The sequence below is a fragment of the Pecten maximus genome, chromosome 19 (assembly GCF_902652985.1).
Source record: "Pecten maximus chromosome 19, xPecMax1.1, whole genome shotgun sequence".
Classification (NCBI taxonomy): Eukaryota; Metazoa; Mollusca; class Bivalvia; order Pectinida; family Pectinidae; genus Pecten; species Pecten maximus.
Genome location: NC_047033.1, coordinates 1,891,227 through 1,905,244, shown reverse-complemented (window position 1 = coordinate 1,905,244; position 14,018 = coordinate 1,891,227). Strand labels below are relative to the sequence as shown.

The 14,018-nt window shown below is 41.0% G+C and overlaps 1 protein-coding gene across 2 annotated transcripts in view; it reads right to left on the bottom strand.

Moving 5' to 3' along the window:
- Positions 1-824, bottom strand: part of LOC117317630 (methyltransferase-like protein 24) — a 38,972-nt gene extending 38,148 nt beyond the window's left edge. Inside the window, exon 1 of one of the 2 annotated variants that reach the window (XM_033872485.1) lies at positions 691-824. The gene's annotated coding sequence lies outside the window, so the exon portion shown is untranslated. The remainder of the gene's footprint in view (positions 1-690) is intronic. The other variant, XM_033872484.1, reaches the window with a different exon arrangement.
- Between the last annotated feature and the right edge of the window lie 13,194 nt (positions 825-14,018).

Below are 14,018 nucleotides of genomic sequence, written 5' to 3'. Positions count from 1 at the left end.
CAACATTGGACATTACAAATGTTTACAACACTGGACATTACAAATGTTTACAACACGGGACATTACAAGTGTTTACAACACCGGACATTACAAATGTTTACAACACCAGACATTACAAATGTTTACAACACCAGACATTACAAATGTTTACAACACCAGACATTACAAATGTTTACAACACCAGACATTACAAATGTTTACAACACCAGACATTACAAATGTTTACAGCAATTGACATTACAAATGTTTACTACACCAGACATTACAAATGTTTACAACATTGGACATTACAAATGTTTACAACATTGGACATTACAAATGTTTACAACACTGGACATTACAAATGTTTACAACACGGGACATTACAAGTGTTTACAACACCGGACATTACAAATGTTTACAACACCAGACATTACAAATGTTTACAACACCAGACATTACAAATGTTTACAACACCAGACATTACAAATGTTTACAACACCAGACATTACACATGTTTACAACACCAGACATTACAAATGTTTACAACACCAGACATTACAAATGTTTACAACGTACTGTGACCAGTACACAATGCTATCTCGAAAACGTAGATCGTATCCGCATGTATAGGACCTAATAAGAGTATAATTACAAGTCTTTACATTTTACTAGCCAAGGATAAACATCCACAACACACACAAACCTTACCTTATTTTGTAGATGCTGGGTGATCCCAGTCCAAAACTGTTTCATTAATCCTCTAACAATGACTATTGTTCGGGTTAGGATACACTCGAGCTCGCGCGCTAGTGGTTGGTGGAAATGTCCACTTGATGTTCTGTACAGAACACAGGGGCTTGGCACGATTTTCCAAATGATAGTCTATATATATATGTATATAGTATCAAGGGTAGTAACTACAAAGAGGGGGAAGACCAACGTATTTAAAAAAAAATTATTTGTCGTATTCTGCGGGTCAAAAATCTTAGTGACACATACATTACCTTAAAGAGAAATGTTTTATCTTTCCAATGAGTGTTCGATGAACAAAATTGGCCAAGTATTATCCAAGTTATGACCTGACGAATTCGGAAATAGATGCTGAAATGGCTAGGTCGGAATCTCCCTGTCCGGTTGAATAGTCGCCTCGCCTCTAATGGGTACCTCAATAACCATTCAGAAATCGAAAAATCGACGCTTGCAGCGGTATACAGTAACCATAACTATGTCAATATAGGATGTCGGTTGGTTATGTTATCCGTCATGTGCCGTAGCCAATTCCATATTACATCACCGAGCTTACCGTCTTCAAAAAGAACGGCCATCTTTCCCTTCATTCGGAACGCTTCTTGGCTGTACGACCACTGTAACGACATAAACAAAGTCACGAAAGGTTAGGGAAAGATGGCCGTTCTTTTTGAAGACGGTAAGCTCGGTGATGTAATATGGAATTGGCTACGGCACATGACGGATAACATAACCAACCGACATCCTATATTGACATAGTTATGGTTACTGTATACCGCTGCAAGCGTCGATTTTTCGATTTCTGAATGGTTATTGAGGTACCCATTAGAGGCGAGGCGACTATTCAACCGGACAGGGAGATTCCGACCTAGCCATTTCAGCATCTATTTCCGAATTCGTCAGGTCATAACTTGGATAATACTTGGCCAATTTTGTTCATCGAACACTCATTGGAAAGATAAAACATTTCTCTTTAAGGTAATGTATGTGTCACTAAGATTTTTGACCCGCAGAATACGACAAATAATTTTTTTTTAAATACGTTGGTCTTCCCCCTCTTTGTAGTTACTACCCTTGATACTATATACATATATATATAGACTATCATTTGGAAAATCGTGCCAAGCCCCTGTGGTACAGAACACAGGTATTAACTAGAAGGTTAGACGTTGTTCGGAAGGCGCACTACACTACGGCCGTCCTTATCGTCAGTCAATATATTAACATGAGCTCCGCAACCGTCGATTTTACGATTACACAGAAATAGCACGCGTCTTTAGATGAAAGTGATTTCCATTAAGGAAATCGCCTACAAAAATGGCGACAGCTGGCCATGGTGTGAATTCAGTTTTTTTATCTTTCTATTTGACAGTAGGGAAACGTCAATGTAATCTCTTAAAGGAATGCTTCAAATGTTTGAGTGAACTTACCTTGATTAAAGAGAAAAATATTTTCTGTTCATTGTTTGTTGTATGTACAGGGGTCGTGAAATCTACAACCTCTAAAGTAGTTTGTTACTGAGGAGTCTCCCCGAACACCAACTCTGGTTAGGGTGGGGTGTTTACATAGGGGTTAAGGTGTGTTGGTAGGGAGGTCCCCGAACACCAACTCTGGTCAGGGTGGGGTGTTTACATAGGGGTTAAGGTGTGTTGGTAGGGAGGTCCCCGAACACCAACGCTGGTCAGGGTGGGGTGTTTACGTAGGGGTTAAGGTGTGTTGGTAGGGACTTCCCCGAACACCAACTCTGGCTAGGGTGGGGTGTTTACGTAAGGGTTAAGGTGTGTTAACGTTGGTAGGGAGTCCTAGTGGGGTCTTCCCAGAACACGAACCCTGGTTAGGGTGGGGTGTTTACATAGGGTTTAAGGTGTGCTGATAGGGAGTTATAGTCTGTTACAGAAATATTCTCATGTAAGAACACAGGTAAATCAGGACACAGGTGGTAAGTCAGGACACATGTTTATAAACTCACCTGTTAGGTAATCATTAGCTGTTATTATTGCCAAATTATTTCAGAAATAGTGTATACAACTTAAGCACTGGAAAATCATCATGTTTTGCTTTGATATTTGAATTATCAACATCTTGGAATATATACATACAGTACTTACTGGATCTTGAATTGTGAAATATTTGTATCGTTGAACACTTTTGAATCATATTTTCTGTAAAAAAGTCTGATTGATCAAACTTTAACATTTTGTTAAATTTTGTGTCACGCTTTTGTGCTAAACGCCGTTGGCAAGGTGTAGTGCAAATGATTAGAGCGTCCGCCTTGAGCTCGGAGGTCCCTGGTTCGAGTTCCATTCCTCTTGTTACATAACATAGAAGCCATATACGTATATAAGAGCTTTGGGCGAATCAATCGCCCCACTCTAATATATTAGTGTTGTAACTAACATGTTTGTCGGCCACAGGACTGACGTACACAATGTTAATTTTAAGAATTTATGACATGACATTTCATATGTAACTGCCTGTGTAGTAGACTCTGGTACCAATATAACAACAATCTTTGTCGTTGCATTTACAATATATTTCTACATGGCTGCCACCCATGCGGACAGCAGAAGCTATCAAGCCATGCATATAAAGAATAATTAGAAAATGTGTAAGGCTAATATTGTTATACTTAACGAAAATTATTTTATCTTTTACGTATGCATCACGATTTATCGCAGTCATTTTGTTGTCATTACTGTAGCTAAGGTGTTTGTGGTTTCTGGCAAAAATATGAGAAAAAAATGCATATTTCAGGATAACATAATTAGCTCAAGTAGATCACACATATATTGCACACACAGAAAACAGGCCGTTATGCCCAATAGTGCCTATAACATGCAAATAGGGACACTTGTTTGGTCGGATATGTCGGTATAAAAGCGAGGACATGGATTCCATTTTTACCGATGGCTATGAATAATATCACACACGACACAGAGGGAGGCAGTTCAATCATATAAAATTCTATCATTATATATCATTTAAAAGTCCGAACACAGCAATGAGACTGATTTTACAAAAAAAAAGGTAATCCCAAACTTTGAGCTAAAAAATTTAGAGATTTCTGAAGAAAAAAACACCAAAACACCCGTTTTCAGAAGTATCTCCCTATATGCCATATTTGTGTAATACCTTTCACTTCGCGTTTGCATCACAACTTAAATACCATGTGACTATAGATTTGTTCACGTGCATACATATATTTTTATAATAATGAAGCTAATTATATCTATTGTACACAAAAGGTCACGTGATGTGTATAACACCTTCCTCAGCTAAGGGTCATCCATTGTTAGAATGAAATATGTATGTGTATCATTTACATACATGTATCTGTAACCTAGACAACGTGTATACTCCGGGCAGTATTGATTATATCTGGCCAGTGTACGGATACAGCTACACACATACTAGTCATATTGTCGCTAACCCGTGTGTATCAACAAGAGGCCTCTGGGGCCTGTACGGTTATACAATATTTTCCATCTGTATAAATATATGACTAAAATGTTAAAATAATGCAGGGACACTAACGGGTATCTGACTTCTAGGATGGTTACTGCATCTAAGATACATGTATATAACAATAGTTATACCCCTGCAACGAAGTTGGGGGGGGGGGGGGGGGGGGGGGGGGGGGGGGGGGGGATACTGGAATCACCTTACCCGTCTGTCCGTCCGTCCCTCCGTCCGTCCGTCACAAAATTTGTCCGGCTATGCATTCGCTCATTTCTTTATGGATTTCACACAAATTTGGTATATAGTTAGAAGACCATATGAACTTGTGTCCCCTGCAGTGATTTTGAGATTTAGCCCTTTTTAACAGAGTTATGCCCCTTTTTCATACAAACTGTGCATAATTTTGTCCGGCTATGCATTCATTTAGTTTTTGATGGATTTTCTTGAAACTTTATACAGAGTTGAAGGATGGCATGGAGTTTTGTCTCCAGTAACGGCTTCTTCCAAAAAAAAACCTTTTTACAGAGTTATGTCCCTTTATGTTAAAATGGTTACTATCTTGTCCGGCTATGCATTTGCTTTGTTTTCAATGGATTTTACTAACATTTGGTATGTAGTTAGAGGACCCTATGAGGGTTAGCTCTATGCAAAGATTTTGCCGAATTACCAGTTCTAATAGAGTTATGCCCCTTTTTCTTTAAAAACGAGCTATACATACATTTAGTTTTGAATGAATTTTCTTGAAACATTATACGGAGTTGAAGGACACATGGAATTTTGCCGCCAGGAACAGCTTTTTCCTATAGAACCCAGAGTTAATGACCCTTTATGTAAGAAATGGTTACAAGTTTGTCCCCTATGGATTTATTTTGTTTTCAATGGATTTTCTTGAAACTTTTTACACAGTTGAAGGACTGCATGCACTTGTACCTCCAGCTTCACAAAGTATCCAAACCAATCATGGAAAAGCGGGGGATATACTTGTCTCCCCCTCGGCGACCGCTCTAGTTTGATAAGATTCAACTGCTTATAGTCAACTGACAATTCAATTATGATTATTTTTTTTCAGATTTAAGAAAATCTATTGAAATAATACCTATGATAAAATTATTATTTTTTTATAATAATGGTAAAAGTCAATTAACTTTGATTGGGTATTTCAAAAACTACAAATTAAGTTTAAGTGTACATCATAACAGTATTAGATAACAGATAGTGTGTGGTGTTCATGAAGTAATTATATGTATTTATGTGGTCTATATGTCAGCAGATCAAACTAAGAAAAACAGGTATCTTTTTCTTTCACAAAATCACGTCTCCTTTTCTACCCAATAGACATTGATGTTTTGTTTGCACTCAATCGATATTTGACCTTGATGTCGGCGTCGCACCGATCCATTGACGGAGTAATGCACATTGTCAGTAGGTGATAAAGGTTTTCATCAACTGTTATAACGTTATCGGTTAAGGTTTAACTTTTATCGTCCGGACAAAGATTGGAAACATTTACACCTATTTGGTTTTTGGCATTGAGGTCAGAACACTGGTGTTAATAAGGAGAAATTGACCACAGGGTTACTTACATGGTCAGGTGTTATCTGTGACCACCAGAGTCTGGTGATCCCTGCCAGTACTGTATCAGACAGCTAAATTGAGTTACAACGGATGTCAAGTGTCCCATGCCGATGTGGCCGGACCCTTATCACAGTATCTCATTAGCTGGCATCCCATCCATGTCATTTTGATAATTATAATTGCTATGTGTGTTTAGACTGGATGAACAGGCCCTGATAGAGTCAGTCCTGGTGTGGCCTTGGAAGGGGTAACGTGTAAGCTCGATACTCAGGCCATACATGTTACCAATGTCTGTAGAATACTTATAACTAATACTCAACATTTATACTTAGAACAGTTGTTCTGGTTGTTTATTATTTTAAGTGCAGCATAGAGGGTAACAACTGGCCTTAGGGGATGAAAATATACAGCAATATATCGTTAACGGTTTAGCCTTTAATCAAGCATTAATCTATCAGTGTGCTTTAATTCATGTTAAGGTGCTTTATCTCATATTTTGGCAAAATGGTGTTATTTATATGCAATATGTACTCTATCTTGGTTTTAATTATAACACTTAATTACTTTAATATTAAAAATGGAAAATGTCAGGATAAGTTATTTTTTCGGGTTCCAACTAGTTGAATATCTTAGCAATGTCCAATATGTGTTTATGCTTACATACCGAGATATATTTCCATGTACATTTTTTCATAGATTCATCCTTCATTTCATTCATACATGTATGTTCTCGGTTCAAATGGCAAGCCGTTTAACACTATTTTCTCTTTTTCTCTTAGGGGATTGTATCTTCATGTATCTTAAGATTTTCACTAAAATGAAAAGAGAAAATGTTTTTTTTTTTTTTTTTTTTTACTTGGCCACTCCACAGTACCCAGAACCATGCAATATCATAAATTATTAAAAATTAACACCTTATATGCAAATGCATCGTTTGTAGACTCTGGTATGTCTCGGTCAGGGGCGGAACCCAAAGCTTTCTAACAGGAGCAAAAGGCTATCCGTGCTTTCCTTTATCGGGTTCGTACCAGTTGTACCGGTACGGATCTGCCGTACTTGTAATAGGGCACGACGTGCCATTAGAACCGAACCGCTTCACGTGGTTCGTTTCCAGAGACGCACCACTTGGATCCAAGATGGCGGAACTGTGATACTAATACGTCATACTAATACATGTATTGTTAAAAAACGAAACGAGGCATCTTTATTTGCGATGAAATTGTATAAATTATACGTTTTAATGTATAACGGAACTATGCAGGTATTGATTTTACATCCATTACTTTGTAAAAAGAAAAAATAATCGCTTTTTATTTTTGAAGCGTATACTTTGTAGAGACGGCCGCCATCTTGGAAACTCACTTGAGATTACGTTGCGTTCCATTATATGCTACTGTACCTATTCAGTACAATTGGTTCTACCCAAATAAAGGAACACACGGTATATGTGAGGTAGCAATCGACACGATGGGGAAAATGTTGTTCCAAAAGAAATGTAAATACCTTAAATTTGGTCCTCTTTAGGGAATCGTGGGGGCCCTGTATCTAACTCTCATTTTATTTTGAATGTTTCTGTTATCTTGCGTCTTCTGTACAAACTTTTCGTCAATGTAATCCGTATTCTTACTTAAGCTAGCTAAATGTCTGGCTAGTTTTTTTGTTCTTATGCCAATCGACCTTTCGCAATCTAACCCTATTTTACACTGCGCAAGTTCCGCCCTAATTTTAGGTCGGAGTGATTGAGACAATCATATCAGTATTTATAAGTCTAAACGTAATACCAACGATGTGTAGTTACAGTTTAGGTATTGTATATCCCTTGTAAACAGTCCAATTACTAATTCACACCAAATCAATAATATTTTAACACAAGACACTTTGCTGCATCTCATTCAACCTCTTCAAGTGTATTATTTCGAACATGGCGGCATTGGTTGTAAAAATCTGGAATGTGTGTATCAAGCGAAACGGCTAAAAAGTACAAAAAAAAAAAAAAAAAAAAAGATCTTTTCTTTTGTTTTTGATTTATATTCCCTTTTTGTATTTACTGGACAGCCATTTTCAATCCAAGTTGTTACCGGAATTTTTTATAAATCCTAGAAATGTAAATACTCGTGATTGTGTGTCTTTCTTGTGGATTAATTGAGGGATTCATGAAAAAGAGGTAATCAATTACACCGTTAAAAATTTAAATGTAATTTAGCTGTTTGATATAACTTAAATCCTGAATTTGAAAATTTGATATTCTGCACAGTATAAATCCGCCTTGAGAAATTTAAGGTTACACGGCGCCCGTCATAAGTTTTTCGCCGAGTTATCCTCTAACATTGTTGGAGTACCGTATCCTCTCGCCGTGTTATCCTCTAACATTGTTGGAGTACCGTGTTCTCTCGCCGTGTTATCCTCTAACATTGTTGGAGTACCGTGTTCTCTCGCCGTGTTATCCTCTAACATTGTTGGAGTACCGTGTTCTCTCGCCGTGTTATCCTCTAACATTGTTGGAGTACCGTGTTCTCTCGCCGTGTTATCCTCTAACATTGTTGGAGTACCGTGTTCTCTCGCCGTGTTATCCTCTAACATTGTTGGAGTACTGTATTCTCCCGCCGTGTTATCCTCTAACATTGTTGGAGTACTGTATTATCTCGCCGTGTTATCCTCTAACATTGTTGGAGTACCGTGTTCTCTCGCCGTGTTATCCTCTAACATTGTTGGAGTACCGTGTTCTCTCGCCGTGTTATCCTCTAACATTGTTGGAGTACTGTATTCTCTCGCCGTGTTATCCTCTAACATTGTTGGAGCACCGTATTATCTCGCCGTGTTATCCTCTAACATTGTTGGAGTACCGTGTTCTCTCGCCGTGTTATCCTCTAACATTGTTGGAGTACCGTGTTCTCTCGCCGTGTTATCCTCTAACATTGTTGGAGTACCGTATCCTCTCGCCGTGTTATCCTCTAACATTGTTGGAGTACCGTGTTCTCTCGTCGTGTTATCCTCTAACATTGTTGGAGTACCGTGTTCTCTCGCCGTGTTATCCTGTAACATTGTTGGAGTACCGTGTTCTCTCGCCGTGTTATCCTCTAACATTGTTGGAGTACCGTGTTCTCTCGTCGTGTTATCCTCTAACATTGTTGGAGTACCGTGTTCTCTCGCCGTGTTATCCTCTAACATTGTTGGAGTACCGTATTATCTCGCCGTGTTATCCTCTAACATTGTTGGAGTACTGTATTCTTTCGCCGTGTTATCCTCTAACATTGTTGGAGTACCGTATTATCTCGCCGTGTTATCCTCTTACATTGTTGGAGTACCGTGTTCTCTCGCCGTGTTATCCTCTAACATTGTTGGAGTACCGTGTTCTCTCGCCGTGTTATCCTCTAACATTGTTGGAGTACCGTATTATCTCGCCGTGTTATCCTCTTACATTGTTGGAGTACCGTGTTCTCTCGCCGTGTTATCCTCTAACATTGTTGGAGTACCGTGTTCTCTCGCCGTGTTATCCTCTAACATTGTTGGAGTACCGTGTTCTCTCGCCGTGTTATCCTCTAACATTGTTGGAGTACCGTGTTCTCTCGTCGTGTTATCCTTTAACATTGTTGGAGTACCGTGTTCTCTCGCCGTGTTATCCTTTAACATTGTTGGAGTACCGTGTTCTCTCGCCGTGTTATCCTCTAACATTGTTGGAGTACCATATTCTCTCGCCGTGTTATCCTTTAACATTGTTGGAGTACCGTGTTCTCTCGCCGTGTTATCCTGTAACATTGTTGGAGTACCGTGTTTTCTCGCCGTGTTATCCTCTAACATTGTCGGAGTACCGTGTTCTCTCGCCGTGTTATCCTGTATAACATTGTCTGGAGTACCGTATTCTCTCGCGTGGTTTATCCTGCTAACATTGTTGGAGTACCGTATTCTCTCGCCGTGTTATCCTTAACATTGTTGGAGTACCGTGTATCTCGCGCGTGTTATCCACTAACATTGTTAGAGTACCGTGATCTCTCGCCGTGTTATCCTCTAACATTGTTTGGAGTACCGTATTTCTGCGCCGTGTTATCCTCTAACATTGTTGGAGTACCGTATCCTATCTCGCCGTGTTATCCTCTAACATTGTTGGAGTACCGTATTCTCTCGCCGTGTTATCCTCTAACATTGTTGGAGTACCGTATTCTCTCGCGTGTTATCCTCTAACATTGTTGGAGTACCGTATTCTCTCGCCGTGTTATCCTCTAACATTGTTGGAGTACCGTATTATCTCGCCGTGTTATCCTCTAACATTGTTGGAGTACCGTGTTCTCTCGCCGTGTTATCCTCTAACATTGTTGGAGTACCGTGTTCTCTCGTCGTGTTATCCTCTAACATTGTTGGAGTACCGTGTTCTCTCGCCGTGTTATCCTCTAACATTGTTGGAGTACCGTATCCTCTCGCCATGTTATCCTCTAACATTGTTGGAGTACTGTATTATCTCGCCGTGTTATCCTCTAACATTGTTGGAGTACCGTATTCTCTGGCCGTGTTATCCTCTAACATTGTTGGAGTACCGTATCCTCTCGCCGTGTTATCCTCTAACATTGTTGGAGTACCGTGTTCTCTCGCTGTGTTATCCTCTAATATTGTTGGAGTACCGTGTTATCTCGCCGTGTTATCCTCTAACATTGTTGGAGTACCGTATCCTCTCGCCGTGTTATCCTCTAACATTGTTGGAGTACCGTATTCTCTCGCCGTGTTATCCTCTAACATTGTTGGAGTACCGTGTCCTCTCGCCGTGATTATCCTCTAACATTGTTGGAGTACCGTATTATCTCGCCGTGTTATCCTCTAACATTGTCGGAGTACCGTATCCTCTCGCCGTGTTATCCTCTAACATTGTTGGAGTACCGTATTCTCTCGCCGTGTTATCCTCTAACATTGTTGGAGTACCGTGTTCTCTCGTCGTGTTATCCTCTAACATTGTTGGAGTACCGTGTTCTCTCGTCGTGTTATCCTCTAACATTGTTGGAGTACCGTGTTCTCTCGCCGTGTTATCCTCTAACATTGTTGGAGTACCGTGTTCTCTCGCCGTGTTATCCTCTAACATTGTTGGAGTACCGTGTTCTCTCGCCGTGTTATCCTGTAACATTGTTGGAGTACAGTATCCTCTCGCCGTGTTATCCTCTTACATTGTTGGAGTACCGTGTTCTCTCGTCGTGTTATCCTCTAACATTGTTGGAGTACCGTGTTCTCTCGCCGTGTTATCCTCTAACATTGTTGGAGTACCGTGTTCTCTCGCCGTGTTATCCTCTAACATTGTCGGAGTACCCTGTTCTCTCGTCGTGTTATCCTGTATATAACATTGTCGGAGTACCGTGTTCTCTCGCCGTGTTATCCTCTAACATTGTTGGAGTACCGTGTTCTCTCGCCGTGTTATCCTGTAACATTGTTGGAGTACCGTGTTCTCTCGCCGTGTTATCCTGTAACATTGTTGGAGTAGCGTGTTATCTCGCCGTGTTATCCTGTAACATTGTTGGAGTACCGTGTTCTCTCGCCGTGTTATCCTCTAACATTGTTGGAGTACCGTGTTCTCTCGTCGTGTTATCCTCTAACATTGTTGTAGTACCGTATCCTCTCGCCGTGTTATCCTGTAACATTGTTGGAGTACCGTGTTCTCTCGCCGTGTTATCCTCTAACATTGTTGGAGTACCGTATTCTCTCGTCGTGTTATCCTCTAACATTGTCGGAGTACCGTATCCTCTCGCCGTGTTATCCTCTATATAACATTGTTGGAGTACCGTGTTCTCTCGCCGTGTTATCCTCTAACATTGTTGGAGTACCGTATTCTCTTGCTGTGTTATCCTCTAACATTGTTGGAGTACCGTATCCTCTCGCCGTGTTATCCTCTAACATTGTCGGAGTACCGTGTTCTCTCGCCGTGTTATCCTCTAACATTGTCGGAGTACCGTGTTCTCTCGTCGTGTTGTCCTGTATATAACATTGTCGGAGTACCGTGTTCTCTCGTCGTGTTATCCTGTAACATTGTCGGAGTACCGTGTTCTCTCGTCGTGTTATCCTGTAACATTGTCGGAGTACCGTGTTCTCTCGTCGTGTTATCCTGTAACATTGTTGGAGTACCGTGTTCTCTCGCCGTGTTATCCTGTAACATTGATGGAGTACCGTGTTCTCTCGCCGTGTTATCCTGTAACATTGTTGGAGTACCGTGTTCTCTCGCCGTGTTATCCTGTAACATTGTTGGAGTACCGTGTTCTCTCGCCGTGTTATCCTCTAACATTGTTGGAGTACCGTGTTCTCTCGTCGTGTTATCCTCTAACATTGTTGTAGTACCGTATCCTCTCGCCGTGTTATCCTCTAACATTGTTGGAGTACCGTGTTCTCTCGCCGTGTTATCCTTTAACATTGTTGTAGTACCGTGTTCTCTCGTCGTGTTATCCTCTAACATTGTCGGAGTACCGTATCCTCTCGCCGTGTTATCCTCTATATAACATTGTTGGAGTACCGTGTTCTCTCGCCGTGTTATCCTCTAACATTGTTGGAGTACCGTCTTCTCTCGCCGTGTTATCCTGTAACATTGTTGGAGTACCGTATTCTCTCGCCGTGTTATCCTCTAACATTGTTGGAGTACCGTATCCTCTCGCCGTGTTATCCTCTAACATTGTCGGAGTACCGTGTTCTCTCGCCGTGTTATCCTGTATATAACATTGTTGGAGTACCGTGTTCTCTCGCCGTGTTATCCTGTAACATTGTTGGAGTACCGTGTTCTCTCGCCGTGTTATCCTCTAACATTGTTGGAGTACCGTGTTATCTCGCGTGTTATCCTCTAACATTGTTGGAGTACCGTGTTCTCTCGCCGTGTTATCCTCTAACATTGTTGGAGTACCGTATTCTCTCGCCGTGTTATCCTCTAACATTGTTGGAGTACCGTGTTATCTCGCCGTGTTATCCTCTAACATTGTTGGAGTACCGTATTCTCTCGCCGTGTTATCCTCTAACATTGTTGGAGTACCGTATTCTCTCGCCGTGTTATCCTCTAACATTGTTGGAGTACCGTATCCTCTCGCCGTGTTATCCTCTAACATTGTTGGAGTACCGTGTTCTCTCGCCGTGTTATCCTCTAACATTGTTGGAGTACCGTATTCTCTCGCCGTGTTATCCTCTAACATTGTTGGAGTACCGTATTCTCTCGCCGTGTTATCCTCTAACATTGTTGGAGTACCGTATCCTCTCGCCGTGTTATCCTCTAACATTGTTGGAGTACCGTGTTCTCTCGCCGTGTTATCCTCTAACATTGTTGGAGTACCGTGTTCTCTCGTCGTGTTATCCTGTATATAACATTGTCGGAGTACCGTGTTCTCTCGTCGTGTTATCCTGTAACATTGTCGGAGTACCGTGTTCTCTCGTCGTGTTATCCTGTAACATTGTCGGAGTACCGTGTTCTCTCGTCGTGTTATCCTGTAACATTGTTGGAGTACCGTGTTCTCTCGCCGTGTTATCCTGTAACATTGATGGAGTACCGTGTTCTCTCGCCGTGTTATCCTGTAACATTGTTGGAGTACCGTGTTCTCTCGCCGTGTTATCCTGTAACATTGTTGGAGTACCGTGTTCTCTCGCCGTGTTATCCTCTAACATTGTTGGAGTACCGTGTTCTCTCGTCGTGTTATCCTCTAACATTGTTGTAGTACCGTATCCTCTCGCCGTGTTATCCTCTAACATTGTTGGAGTACCGTGTTCTCTCGTCGTGTTATCCTCTAACATTGTTGTAGTACCGTATCCTCTCGCCGTGTTATCCTCTAACATTGTTGGAGTACCGTGTTCTCTCGCCGTGTTATCCTTTAACATTGTTGTAGTACCGTGTTCTCTCGTCGTGTTATCCTCTAACATTGTTGTAGTACCGTATCCTCTCGCCGTGTTATCCTGTAACATTGTTGTAGTACCGTATCCTCTCGCCGTGTTATCCTCTAACATTGTCGGAGTACCGTGTTCTCTCGCCGTGTTATCCTCTATATAACATTGTTGGAGTACCGTGTTCTCTCGCCGTGTTATCCTCTAACATTGTTGGAGTACCGTCTTCTCTCGCCGTGTTATCCTGTAACATTGTTGGAGTACCGTATTCTCTCGCCGTGTTATCCTCTAACATTGTTGTAGTACCGTATCCTCTCGCCGTGTTATCCTCTATATAACATTGTTGGAGTACCGTGTTCTCTCGCCGTGTTATCCTGTAACATTGTTGGAGTACCGTATTCTCTCGCCGTGTTATCCTGTAACATTGTTGGAGT